Consider the following 14,745-nt stretch of genomic DNA (forward strand, 5'->3'; position numbering starts at 1 on the left):
ATCACATGAGTATCTATATGGATACTGAAAAGACCTATGACAAAATTAAAACCCCATGCACAATAAAAACACTAACAAATAAGAATTATGAAATAAACAAATGGGACCTAATCCAATTGAAAAAAATTTTTATAGCAAAGGAAACCATAAACAAAATGAAAAGGCAAACTATGGGCTGGGAGAAAATATTTGTAAATGACGTGACTGGCAAGGGGTTAATTTATAAAATATACAAACAGCTCATATAATTCAATAACAAAAAAACCCAATCAAAAAATGAACTGAAGACCTAAATAATAATTTCTAAAAAGAAGACAGATGGCCAACAGGCATATAAAAAGATACTCAATATTGCTAATTATTAGAGAAATGCAAATAAAAATTACAATGAGGTACCACCTCACAGCAGTCAGAATGGCCGTCATCAAAAGTCTCCAAGTAAAACATGTTGGAGAAAGTATGGGGAAAGGGAACTCTCCTGCGCTGTTGGTGGGAATATAAACTGGTGCAACCACCATGGAAAACAGCATGGAGACTCCACAAAAACTAGAGTTCCGTATGGTCCTGCAGTCCTACCTCTAGGCGTGTATCCAGAGGAAACTCAATTCAGAAGGACACACGCAGCCCAGTCCTACCTCTAGGCGCATATCCAGAGGAAACTCAATTCAGAAAGACACATGCAGCCCAGTCTTCACTGCGGCAGTACTTACCACAGCCAAAACATGGAGCAACTCCAGTGCTCGGTGACAGGTGAGAGGATGAAGCAGATGTGTTACATTTATACAACAGAACACCACTGGGCCCTAAAAAAGAGTGGGATGGAACACTGCCATCTGCAGCAACAGGGATGGATCTAGAGATGACCAGACTAGGTGAAGCAGTAGGAAAGAGAAAGACAAATGCCATTTGACATCACTTACATGTGGAACCTAAAATATGATACAGGTGGACAGGCGCAGACACAGGCAACAGACCTGTGCTTGCCATGGGTGGGGGTGGGGAGGTGGGTTAGGACTTTGGGATTAGCAGAGGCATATTATTACATATGCATATAGTATATGTATATAATTGGCTATATAAAAAGGCAAAAAGATGTGCCACGGAAACATAAACTCCTCAGGTCGGTAGGTGCCCAATATGCCTCGGGAGAAGAGTGGAGAAATAACTCCAGAAAGAATGAAGAGACGGAGCCAAAGCAAAAGCAACTCCCAGTTGTGGATGTGACTGGTGATGGAAGTCTGATGCTATAAAGAGTAATATTGTGTAGGAACCTGGACTTTTAAGTCCATGAGTTAAGGTAAATTAGAAGTGGTCAAACAGGAGATGGCAAGAATGAACATTGACATTTTATGATTCAGTGAACTAAAATGGACTGGAATGGGTGAATTTAACTCAGATGACCATTTTATCTACTACTGTGGGCAGGAATCCTTTAGAAGAAATGGAGTAGCCCTCATAGTCAACAAGAGAGTCTGAAATTCCGTTCTGTTGAGTTCAGTTCAGTTGCTCAGTCGTGTTCTACTCTTTGTGACCCCATGAACTGCAGCACAGCAGGCCTCCCTGTCCATCACCAACTCCCGAAGCTTGCTCAAATTCATGTCCATTGAGTCAGTGATGCTATCCAACCATCTCATCCTCTGTCATCCCCTTCTCCTCCCACCTTCAGTCTTTCCCAGAATCACAGTCTTTTCTAATGAGTCAGTTTTTCCCATCAGGTGGCCAAAGTATTGGAACTTCAGCTTCAGCATCAGTTCTTCTAATGAATATTCAGGACTGATCTCCTTTAGGATGAACTGGTTGGATCTCCTTGCTGTCCAAGGGACTCTCAAGAGTCCTCTCTAACCCACAGTTCAAAAGCACCAATTCTTTGGTACCCAGCTTTCTTGATGGTCCATTTCTCCCATCCACACATGACTACTGGAAAAACCATAGTCTTGACTAGACTGACATTTGTTGCAAAGTAATGTCTTTGCTTTTTCATATACTGTCTAGGTTGGTCATAGCTTTTCTAAGGAGCAAGCCTTTTTAAAATTTCATGGCTGCAGTCACCATCTGCAGTGATTTTTGAGTCCAAGAAAATAAAGCCTCTCCTCACTGTTTCCACTGTTTCCCCTGTTTCCCCATCTATTTGCTATGAAGTGCTGGGACTGGATGCCATGATCTTAGTTTTTTAATGTTTTTAAGCCAGCTTTTTCACTCTCCTCTTTCACTTTCATCAAGAGGCTCTTTAGTTCTTCTTCACTTTCTGCCATAAGGGTGGTGCAGTCTGGATATCTGAGGTTATTGATATTTCTCCCGGCAATCTTGATTCCACCTTGTGCTTCACCCAGCCTGGCATTTCTCATGATGTCCTCTGCATATAAGTTAAATAAGCAGGGTGACAATATACAGTCTTGACGTACTCCTTATCCTATTTGGAACCAGTCTGTTGTTCCATGTTCAGTTCTAACTGTTGCTTCCTGACCTGCAGAGAGATTTCTCAGGAGGCAGGTCAGGTGGTCTGGTGGTCTTCATCTCTTGAAGAATTTTCCACAGTTTGTTGTGATCCACACAGTCCAAGGTTTTGGTGTAGTCAGTGAAACAGAAATAAATGTTTTTCTGGAACTCTCTTGTTTTTCTATGATTCATCTGATGTTGACAATTTGATCTCTGGTTCCTCTGCCTTTTCTAAATCCAGCTTGAACATCTGGAAGTTCTCAGTTCACGTACTGTTGAAGCCTAGCTTTGGGAATTTTGAACATTACTTTGGTAGTGTGTGAGATGAGTGCAATTGTGCAGTAGTTTGAGCATTCTTTGGCATTGCCTTTCTTTGGGATTGGAATGAAAACTGACCTTTTCCAGTCCTGTGGCCACTGCTGGCATATTGAGTGTAGCACTTTCACAGCATCGTCTTTTACGATTTGAAATAGCTCAGCTGGAATTCTATCCCTTCCAGTAGCTTTGTTCGTAGTGATGCTTCCTAACGCCCACTTGACTTCACACTCCAGGATGTCCGGCTCTAGGTGAGTGATCCCACCATCATAGTTATTAAGATCTTTTCTGTACAGTTCTTCTGTGTATTGTTGCTACGTCTTCTTAACATCTTCTGCTTCTGTTAGGTCCATACCATTTCTGACCTTTATTGAGCCCATCTTTGCATGAAATGTTCCCTTGGTATCTCTGATTTTCTTGAAGAGATCTCTAGTCTTTCCCATTCTATTGTTTCCTCTATTTCTTTGCATTGATCACTGAGGAAAACTTTCTTATCTCTCCTAGGTATTCTTTGGAACTTTGCATTCAGATGGATATATCTTTCCTTTTCTCCTTTGCCTTTCACTTCTCGTCTTTTCTCAGCTATTTGTAAGGCTTCCTCAGACAGCCATTTTCCTTTTTGTATTTCTTTTTCTTGGGGATGGTCTTGATCACTGCCTCCTGTACAATGTTAGAAACCTCTGAGCATAGTTCTTCAGGCACTCTGTCTATCAGATCTAGTCCCTTGAATATATTTGTTACTTCCACCGTATATTCATAAGGGATTTGATTTAGGTCATGCCTGAATGGCCTAGTGGTTTTCAGTCGTGTCTGACTCTTTGTGAGCCCATGGACTCCACAGTCCAGGGGGTTCTCCAGGCCAGAATACTGGAGTGGGTAGCCTTTCCCTTCTCCAAGGGATCTTCTGAACCTAGGGATCGAACCCAGGTCTCCTGCATTGCAGGTGGATTCTTTACCAGCTGAGCCACAAGGGAAGTCTGGTTTTCCCTACTTTCTTCAATTTACGTCTGAATTTGGCAATAAGGAGTTCATAACCTGAGCCAGAGTCAGCTCCCAGTCTTATTTTTGCTGACTGTATAGAGCCTCTCCATCTTCACCTGCAAAGAATATAATCAATCTGATTTTAGTATTGGACAAACCTACACAGTGTTTTAAAAAGCAGAGATATTATTTTGCCAAGAAAGGTCCATAGAGTCAAAGCTGTGGTTTTTCCAGTAGTCATGTATGGATGTGAGAGTTGGACCATAAAGAAGGCTGAGCACCAAAGAATGGATGCTTTTGAGTTTTGGTGTTGGAGAAGACTCTTGAGAGTCCCTTGGACTGCAAGGAGACCAACCAGTCAATCCCAAAGGAAATCAGTCCTGAATACTCAATTGGAAGGACTGATGCTGAAGTTCAAGATCCAATACTTTGGCCACCTGATGCAAAGAGCCATGTGATTGTAAATGACCCTGATGCTGGGTTAGATTGAAGGCAGGAGGAGAACAGGATGACAGAGGATGAGATGCTTTAATGGCATCACTGACTCAATGGCCATGAGTCTGAGCAAGCTCCTGGAGATGGTGATGGACAGGGACGTCTGGTGTGCTGCAGTCCACGGGGTTGCAAAGAGTCGGACACGACTGAGCTAGTGAACAACAGCAACCAATACATGCATGCCCATCCAGGTGTGTATATCAGCACACATTCCACACACATGCTGTGCTGCGTAGGGCCAGTCTTAATCGTGTCTGACTTTTTACAGCTGCATGGACTGCAGCCCTGAAGGCTCTCTGCTCTTGGAATTTTCCAGGCAAGAATAACGGTGTAGGGTGCCATTTTGTACACTTCACATGTATAATAAGCTCCCCGTCCTGTAAGAAAGAAGGGCATAAGAAAATCTGCTTATTTGTGCAAAAAGAAGGAAGTATAATCCTAACGTTGAGGCTTCCCTTGTGGCTCAGCTGGTGAAGAATCCACCTGCAATGTGGGAGACCTGGGTTTGATCCCTGGGTTGGGAAGATCCGGGAAGGCTCCCGGGTCTGGAAGGGATACTGGACGGCAAGGCCCCCGGTCCAGTGCTCCGGCTTGGCTGCAAAGAGTCGGACACGACTGAGCGACTTTCACTCGTACTAGTACCAGCACTATAATCCTAACGTTAAAGAACTGGTTCCCTGTGGGGTGGGGCAGGGTGGGAAGGGGTACAAAGAGCAGAGAAATGAGGAAGGAATAGTGTGCGAAGAACGTGACACCAAGTCGCCTCAGTGTTGCTGTTAATATCTGAACCCGTGGGCTTCCCTGGTGGCTCAGCGGTAAAGAACCCACCTGTTGGATGGGACCGCAGGGTCGGGAAGATCCGCTGGAGTGGGGCGTGGCATGCAGTCCAGGATCTTGCCTGGAGAATCCCATGGACAGAGGGGCCTGGCGGGCTGTCCATGCGGTCGCAAAGAGTCGGACACGACTGAGCAACTCAGCACATTTGAGCCCATGGTCTGCCAGTTGGTTAAGCATAGAGGCCAGTGGCCAGGGTTTTTTCAGAATTGGACACAGGAGGCCAGCAGAGATATTCATTCCTTTACTTTTGTGCTTTTTACACCAACTATATTGCTTTCTGTACAAACAGCACATCATTCTTTGTTTAGATTTTTTAACCTTAAACTAACACTCCGTTTAGAGCAATGGTTAAAAGCAAGATCAAATAGCAAAGAGATAATTTTATTTCTGTCAATTATGCAGCAACCACTGTCTTTTTTTGACAGCCACAGGGTACCCTAGGCAATTTTCACTACTCTGGACAATCAGAATCTTAGCTGGCTGGCTTTACACAGGGGTCAATTATCTCCTTAACACATTCCTCTGTCTCTCTCAGCACTAACCGCTCTTCACTACCTTCCGTTTGTGATGAGGTAACTGGAGACGATCAGGGGAAGACTGGGAACTCTGGTTTTTTCATTTTGTGTGTGGGTGAAGTAAGAGTTACTCAAGCAATTACTAAGCCGGTTCAGAAGCCTTTTCTTTTCACCCACCATAGCTCACATTTGCTACAAGAACACGGGGTCACTATAAACCATATGTCCTGATTATTTTGATGTAACTCTATTTAAATCTGCACTTTTTAATTTAAGGTGCTACTGTTCCTTAGCTTGTTTCCTTTCCGTAGGATAAAGAATTAGCATTGAATTTGAATTCTGACTCCTGTTTACCGACGTCAGGCAAATCTTTCTGAGTTTGTTTCTTCTATTTGTGAAGTTGTAGTAATAATAACTGTATGTAGTGAGACCTAAACCACAGCACCAGTTACTAGTAACGCTCAGATAACTTTAGCTTAATCTATTTAAAAAATTAATCTCCCTTCTGTAATCAGCACGGACTCATTTTCTACCACTATTTCTGAAAGCAACGCAGAACAGTGTTTCCCCAGGTCATTTGTTTCAGTCAGGGTTTGATTTGTGATCGCACACAAGAGAAATAACGCTGGCTGGTTTGAGCAGGAAGTTATTTAATTAAAGGCTTTGGATAGATCACAGAACCTCCAGGAGAGTTTGGGAATCAGGCTGGGAGGCCACGTCACTGGGGAAGGAGCCGCACGCCGCGCAGGACTCTCCGGAGCCACAGCCCTGCAGCTGCGGTGGGCGCAGGCGGCCAGCGCTGCCCCCAGCGCCGCAGGCCCTGGAGCAGGGATGAGCCACGGGACCGCAGAGCCCGCGGCTGCCCTGCTCGTGGCCTTGCCAGACTGCGTCCTCGCAGCCCCGGATTCGACTCGTCACCGCCTTTGGAATCGTGTCTGGGGCAGGCTGGTCAGACCGGACAGGCTTAAGTCTTGTGTCTGTGCAGTGACCACAGGGGAGACTGGGAAAACGTCTCTTAGGTGTCTTCCTCTTCAAGGGGGAGGTTGAGTTTATACCCTGGTTTATACCCTGGGGGTGCCCCCAAAGAGGAAAGGGGTTCAGGTACTGGTTGGTCAAAAAAATGACAAATGTGCACCAGAGGATTTGAGGAGATGCAGCAAGCATTTAGGAGAAAACGAGGGCAAGTCCTGCACACCGACAAAGCAGGGGATGCCCTTCCTCGTCTCTCTTCCCCCTCCCTACCCCCGGTTTTTACCTTCACGGCACAAAAACTTGCCTCATTTCTTAGGCAACTTCTCTCTCTCACCCAAGAGTGTGTGTGAGATCTTAGGAAGGGGCAATGGCATTGGGCTCAGGATAATCTTGAATCCTCTCTAGTTTAATAAGGAGAAAGTGAAGTGAAAGTCGCTCAGTGGTGTCAACTCTTTGCGACCCCATGGACTCTACAGTCCATGGAATTCTCCAGAATACTGGAGTGGGTAGCCTTTCACTTCTCCGGGGGAATCTTCCCAACCCAGGGATTGAACTGAGGTCTCCCACATTGCAGGAGGATGCTTTACCAGTTGAGCTATGAAGGAAGCCCAGTATTAAGGAGAAAAGGGGAATTGATTCTGAAGTTTGGCATTTATTATTATTAGCAAATATAGTAGACTACGGTGGATTTTGATACATTATGAGTCATGACATTATGACTAAAGCACGGTTTAGGCAAAACAGTATCAGAAAAACATGCTGATCAAAATGTGCAGGTTTGGAGCTTGCTCCGTGATCAACATTAATTTTCAGCCAAAACTCTCCTGGGCTTTGCTCCGTCCCCTCCATTTCTTTACTTTCTATTGTGTACAGCATGGTATGCTGTTGCTAATATTACTTTGTTGTGGTGTCCACTTAAGCTTCCTGTATCTTTCCACATAATCTGCAGTCGATTCTCAATAATTACAAATTTAAATAAAACCGTGTAACCAGCCAACACATTAACTGCTGCTTTCTTCAGTTACAAGGCTTCCCAAACAATTAAGTCCACAGGCTAGTTAATGTACAGTGCTTTCAACCCTAGCCGATTATGTCAATCACAAACCATTTTGTGGCGTATGGGAGTGTTGATTTGTGAGTTGCACCATCACCTTATTGAACTTTTATCCTGTTAATGACCCTTCTGCCACAATCCTCACATCATTCAATATAAATTAGCTGTGTCTCCATGCTCATGAATGGAGAAAAATGTGTGTGTGTGTTTGTATCTGTATATGTGTTTCTCTTCAGAAAAAAATCTACTGTTTTGTTAATAGCCCAAATGTATCTTACTCAATGATCAAGTTGAGGGTATTGCCAGCGACTGATCAGCGCCTTTAATGCCTTGAGGGAAATCCCACTGTATGAAAATCATCATTGGCCCTCACCTCTAGAGAGACATTTATCTAAATTTAGCACAGAAGTCCCACGAGGCATCCTATTCTCTTCAATCCAGCCTGTTTCCTCTGGTTTTGTCTTTCATCCCCTTCTGTAGTTTAAATTTGTCCTTCTTACTGGAACGGTTCTTGGTATCTCACTCTGAGCCCCCGTTCCCAGTCACCTCCTTCCTCAGGACTCTCCTTGGGTTTTGGATGAAATGAACACCAAGTCTAACCTCCCAGCTACTGTCTTGGGATGTTCTGGACCTTGCGTGTTCCCGGCATTCATTACCCATGACGGGAGACGTGCATGTCTGTCCTGGGACGTTCTGGACCTTGCGTGTTCCCAGCGTTCATCACCCGTGACGGGAGACATACATGTCAAGACACTGCTCATTCCACTGACAGTGCTGGTCTGGGGAAATGCGAAATGATCCACCTCTATCTTTTCCAGTCTTCCTCTGACAGTGTTTTGAAAGTATAAGAAATGAAGAAAAGGGAATCAATAGGAGAGAGAAGTTGGAAATTGCTTGTATAATCCATAGACTACATGTTTCAAATTCCAGATAAAAGGATGGCTTAGAGACATATTTATAAACCTTAAATTGTTCCAACTTGTTTTTAAAACCTTAAAATTTATTACCTTTCAATATGTCAGGCACAGTGCTAGGTTATATTTGAATATACAACATAATGTGTTGTAATGTAATATATTGCCAAGTAACATAAGTTATATACGATATTATTAATAATATATAAACATACACACATAATTTACTTCTTACAACAACCCCATGGCACAAGGATTATGGGAAATAGTAATTATCTGGTTCAAGGCAATCAATTTGCCTATCTGAAAAATTGGTCATAATTTGTATTTGATGCTTGTGTCTGAATTACTGCTATAGGTTTTATTCTTCGAGATCCCCTAAAGGAATTAAATAATGTTAGGTGACCTCCTAGAACGGCAGTTCTGCTTCTACTAGCAGAAAATTAGGCTAGAATCCTCCGGAGATTTGCTGGCAAAATTAGCAGCAGAGGGTATAAAAGCAGCAACTAATTCTGCTAGAAAATGAACAGAAGGGAAGTCACTAATCTTATTAGCAGCTGTGTCATTAGTCAAAACAGCAAGAATATAGGAATGAAGTTTTGAAGACTAGTTTCTTTTAAGAGTTCTATTTAAGAGTCCCTGTTCTTATTTCAAGACCAGTGAAGGATAAAGAATAATGGTAACAAGATAAATTTCATAGAGGTGAAAAAGTAGAGTTCTGCTGCATACTTCTGCAAAACCTGGACAGGGCTTAAGAGGGCCTTCGGGCAGCACAGCGCTGACTGCTCAGACGCTACACACCACAGTTGTCAGTGTGCTCCAAGAATACGGAAAGCTTTGCCAACAGAGTCCCTTGGTGGAGGGTTAGCCTGAGCGGGTTGGAGAAGGCAATGGCACCCCACTCCAGTACTCTTGCCTGGAAAATCCCATAGACAGAGGAGCCTGGTGGGTTGCAGTCCATGGGGTCGCTACTAGCCAGACACGACTGAGCGACTTCACTTTCACTTTTCACCTCATGCATCAGAGAAGGCAATGGCAACCCACTCCAGCGTTCTTGCCTGGAAAGTCCCAGGGACAGCGGAGTTTGGTGGGCTGCCGTCTATGGGGTTGCACAGAGCTGGACACGACTGAAGCGACTTAGCAGCAGCAGCAGCAGCAGCAGCAGCCTGAGTGGGTAGGCTAACTGGATTCAACTGTGAAGGACATGCACCAGGCCCAGGTATTCCTCACAGAAGACAGGCTGCCTTGGGCTGTCCCAGCCCCCAGTCCAGAGGCCGTAAGGATTGGCATAGACCATAGCGGTGTGTTCTGTTCACTGACTTCTAACCACAGAGCCTACACGATTGTGCACGTGGCCCATCGGTTGGGGGCCCATCAGTTCTCCTTTTATTCAGTGTAAAGTTACAAGTCAACAAAAGGGTTTGATAAGAAACCTACATTTCTCAAAGAAAAAGGACCCAGAAACTATATAAGAACAAAGACGGTCTCACATTTGACCAGCATGATAGACCTAATCTCAGATGATGACTAGATACTCAAACTTGCTTGTTTACATAGAACTTTTTCCCCTGATATGACTGACCTGAATTTTATCCCTAGCTTTCAGGGTCTCTGGTCTCTAACCAGTAAATTCTCCAAGTCTTCATCCAGTGTTAACACTCAAATTTTGCAACTGGTCAAGTCAGACTCATGACAACAGGGACAGTTAAACATGTCGACACAAGTGTTAACATGAAGTCTTGTGAGGACATCAAAATATGGGACTTCTGAGTCACCAAATCTCAGGAATTCACCTAATTTCCACCCAGACACAATTTCTGGTAATGTGAAATAGGACCAATGTGAAATTAAAAATATAATTACTTTCCTATTTCCATATTCATTGTTGAATTGATAAAATATTCATTTTTAAAACCCTATCTGACTGTTGATTTTTCCTGAACATAATTAAGGGTATCAGTATAGTAATTCAGGCTGAATGACATACAATCTCGTGTGATAACTTTCAAAGGAAACTGTGGTAAAGTCACAAGTAGTGCTGCAGAGGTGAGTAAACCCCTGGCTCTTGTTTCTGGTACTAGAGAGCTCACAAATGTCACTTCTCATCCCTGCTCCATACTGTCTGGTTTTCCCCCTATGGTTTTCTAGGACACTCCATAGCGCCGTCCTGCTGGGGAAGCTGGCCTGTTTTCCAGCTGAAGGGTGGAGCCTGGGCTCCCACATTGGCGTGCTGTTGGTTTCTATCTTCCCACCTCTACTCTTATTTTTTTTTTCAGTAGTACCTTAATTTTCTTTTGGGAGCCATTCTTTCATGACTCTCAGCCTATGAGATTTAGGTGGCTGCTGTTAGGATGGACCCGTACCTGCCTAACCAGCAAATTCAAACACAGAGATTCATTCTTACCTCAGGTTACCTGGAACTCATCTGTCATTGAACTTATTGGTGATGTCACAAATTCCACTTCTTAAAAGCCAAAAGAATTCTAGCCTTCTTATCTCAGAGCAAAGTCCTTTGCTCTCCACACAGGCAAATTCTGTTTGTGTGGCCACGGTGCCAGTAAGGTCAGGACATTTTTCATAGACAATGACAGCCCCATATTCGCCTACTGTTTTGATTTTCTGAGCTCTGCTCAGGATAAGACATTATTGATTTTGAAGGTCAAAAAGGCTAATTCTTAGAAAAGAATACCAAGAAATATGCAGTTAGGGCAGAGCTAATAGTGAGTGAGTGGAATGTAGGAACAACCTTTGTTTTTCCCCCCTCCAAATAAAGGCAGTGAGCTTTTCCAAGGAGAAAGAAGACAAAAAAGCTTATTCATCTATAGAAGCCCACAAGAGTGCGGGGAAACGGAAATCAATGGCTGTTGTCATTGTGTACATCACAATCAGTGAAGGAGAGAAAGAGCGCTGAGTGGCAGACAGATGTCTTTCTCGAGCTTTTGACTCTTACGAGAGGTCGCGCAGCTAAGGTCATGAATTTCGGGGGGTCAAGTCGCCCGGCCCCAAATCCCATCATGGTCATTTAGTAGGTGTGCCGAGTCAAGGAGCCTGTGCCTCCTCTGTGCCTTACTTTCTTCATCTGCAAAGTGGAGATGAAAGCCATCACACAGGTTTTTGTTCTAAGGAATCAGTGCATACGGAAGACTTAGAGCATTGCCAGGCCTACGGTAAATGCTGTGATGCCCTGTTCTTGGCAGGTAGCCCTGCACTGTCCTGTTATCGTCTGCTGTTTATACTCTCAAAGTTCAGGATTGCTTCCCAGCTCTTTGACCTGTATCTCCATCTCACCAAATCTCAGAGCCTCTCCTCAACTACCATATTTCGGAAAGAACTGTCTCCATTCTGGTCTAAACCCAAAGCTTTGGATAGTCTCAAGCACTCCTCCCAATGTGGTGGATCCCAGAGGGGTAACTGTACCAGATTCCAGCCAAGGCCCAAACAGGTACGCCTCCCATCACAGCCGACGGCGTGACTTGGCAAACGTGCCTGTGCGCCTCCCTTCTGTAACACGGATGAAACGGCTCCTGTGGAACCTACGCAGGGCTGATGCTGCAGTCACCGCCAGGCCCTACAGGCAGCCCTGCCGGTCTGGGGGAGGCCAGCCTGCGTTAGTGGGTCCCTGGACGCGGAGCTCCCTGGACTGAGTGCGCGCCACACCCTCCTGTGCATGGTACCCCCGGTCCTGCCAGGGCCTGATACTGAAATACACATTTGTTAAATAAGCAAGGGGTTTAGAGATGAGAGCAGCTTCAGCTCTAGGGAAGACAGCTGTGTTATTGCCTCAAGATGAGTCACTCACGGATTACTCCCAAGAACCACATTTTCAGTGGGCAAAAATTTAGGCCATACTGTGTTTTTTAACTCAATTTTTATTTTAGATTGGAGTATAGCTGATTTATAAGTTGCAGATGAACAGCAGAGTGATTCGGTCATACATACACATACAGCCATTCTTTTTCAGATTCTTTTCCCATACAGATTATTACAGAATATTGAGTAGAGTTCCCTGGGCTGTAGAGTGGGTCCTTGTTGATTATCTGTCATATATATAGTCGTGTGTATATGTTAATACCAAACTCTTAATTTATTATGTTGGTTTATGGGTCTATAAAACTGCTAATCCTAGTTACTCAATTGTCCTAACTGAAAGCTACACTTTATGTGTTTATAATAAGGTTTTCTTTGTTTTAGTCCGGCAGGCTTTTTTTATGTCATGGATCAGAGCTGCACAAAGACATATGCTTTTTTGTTTGTTTTTAAAATTTATTTATTTTTAATTGAAAGATAATCGTTTCACAGTATTGTGTTGGTTTCTGCCAAACATCAACATGAATCAGCTGTAGATACACATATGTCCCCTCCCTCCCCATCCCACCCCTCTATTTCTTTTCATAGAAGTTCATGTAAAAAAAAGGTAAAAAATAAAGTTGCTTAAACATGGTTCAGTAGCGAACCATGACATCTTTTGGGGGGCACCCTATGAGTACTTTGATAATAGTTCTTGTGCAGTCACGTTAAGGAAAACATATTGGCTTTATGTGTTACTCTTTCTTTGCTTTTAATCTGTTGGAAAATTTAGAACCACCTTTGGCAATCATAGGTTGTATATATAAAGCTAGACTGAGGCTTCATTAATCACTGTATCATGAATTTATATAAGGTTTAGGAAATCTTGCGAACATTTATAACATTTAGTTTTTCATTAACTTGCTAGAAGGAAGTTCGTGAATAATTTGTTAGTTGAGACATCTGTGAAAACAGATTCGGTTAATTTATTAAGGAAGTAGTTGCTACAATCTCTCAGAGCAAAACCTTCTTCCCTGCTGTATTTACTGAGTTCTACCCCTACTATGTGAATCTGAGAACTAGGCTACTTAAGACCAGAATTAGAAAAGACTGTAGCAAGAAACTGGACATTCGTATGGGCATTCATTTTCTCCAGCATTAAGTTTTAATGGCAGACACTTGTTAACTTTGCTCACTTTCTGTAACTCTAAGAAGTAAATCCAGTTTTATTCAGGGCAAGAGCTGATGCAGCTGGAGGGAGGATTTTCTTCGTAAGTTACAGAGGGGCTAAGAGAGATGCTGGGGTGTGCTTGCTGTCATTCCAGAAGGAATTCTGCCTCTGAAGCAGCTCATGGCATGAGAGAAGCCATCTCATATATAGTGGCTTGTCATAAATTAAGTTGACCTCGGGACAAAAAAATATTTTTGGAGAACTTTTCTCTAAGAACAAGGCCTCTGGCTTATCAGATAGTTAACAAAAGTAACTCTTTTAATAAGTCTTGGCATCTCAAATTCAGTTTGGTTTCAAGCAATCCAGAGAAGAGCTCTGTTTACTGTATATCTGTGCCTAAGCGCAATGCCACAAACCAGACAAGGAACTGCAAAATGCTCTCGTGAGTTTCACTGTGAATAATGAACAACATAAACACAACTAAGAAAGGCACCCTGTCCATCCCCTGAGCAAATAGTAAATGTGAACTCAGAGCTTCCCCATCCATCCCCTGAGCAAATATTAAATGTGAACTCAGAGCTTCCCGTCTCTGCAAAACATGGAAGAAAATGCAGGAACCAGAATAGCTGATGTTCTGGAGCCCCAGTCTGATTTGCTACTGGTTACATAATTAAAGTCCGATGTAGGCAAAACACAGTGGGACTTACTCATTCACCTGACACGTATTTTCACTCTTACCATAAGAAAAAGCACTGAAGTGAGGGCCTGACAAGACCCAATGCCTATCCTCAAGTTACAGAGCAACTACCTGGTGTAGAAAAACCATGCAGATGCCTGAAATGAACAGTTTTATTCCACAAACCTGAGGACCAGATCACTGCATCCCCACTTGCCCCTTCTGCTGCACGTGGTCCGAGTGGTAAAAGCCCCTGCAGGGGGCGGCAGTGTGCCCGATTACGTACTGGGGCCATTCACGTTCAGCGCAGTTTACCCGGCTTCCCAACGCGGTGCGCCTGCCCTGCTGGGGTCCACCAGGGTCTGCCCAAGTGAAGTGAAGCCGCTCAGTCGTGTCCGACTCTTTGCGACCCCATGGCCTTTAGCCCGCCAGGCTCCTCCATCAGTGGGATTTTTCCAGGCAAGAATACTGGAGTGGGTTGCCATTTCCTTCTCCAGGGGATCTTCCCAACCCAGGGATCGAACCCGGGTCTCCCTCATTCCAGGCAGACTCTTTACCCTCTAAGCCACCAGGGAATCCTTGGAGGGTCTGCC

The 14,745-nt window shown here is 43.9% G+C and overlaps 1 long non-coding RNA gene across 1 annotated transcript; it reads right to left on the reverse strand.

The window, feature by feature from the left end:
* Nucleotides 1–7,904: 7,904 nt before the first annotated feature.
* On the reverse strand, nucleotides 7,905–11,859 carry LOC132345808 (uncharacterized). The gene is made up of 2 exons (XR_009495379.1): nucleotides 10,802–11,859; nucleotides 7,905–8,430 (listed from the first exon to the last, which is right to left on the reverse strand). It is a non-coding gene; the product is annotated as an uncharacterized lncRNA (long non-coding RNA).
* Between the last annotated feature and the right edge of the window lie 2,886 nt (nucleotides 11,860–14,745).

This window comes from Bos taurus, chromosome 7 (assembly GCF_002263795.3).
Source record: "Bos taurus isolate L1 Dominette 01449 registration number 42190680 breed Hereford chromosome 7, ARS-UCD2.0, whole genome shotgun sequence".
Taxonomy (NCBI): Eukaryota; Metazoa; Chordata; class Mammalia; order Artiodactyla; family Bovidae; genus Bos; species Bos taurus.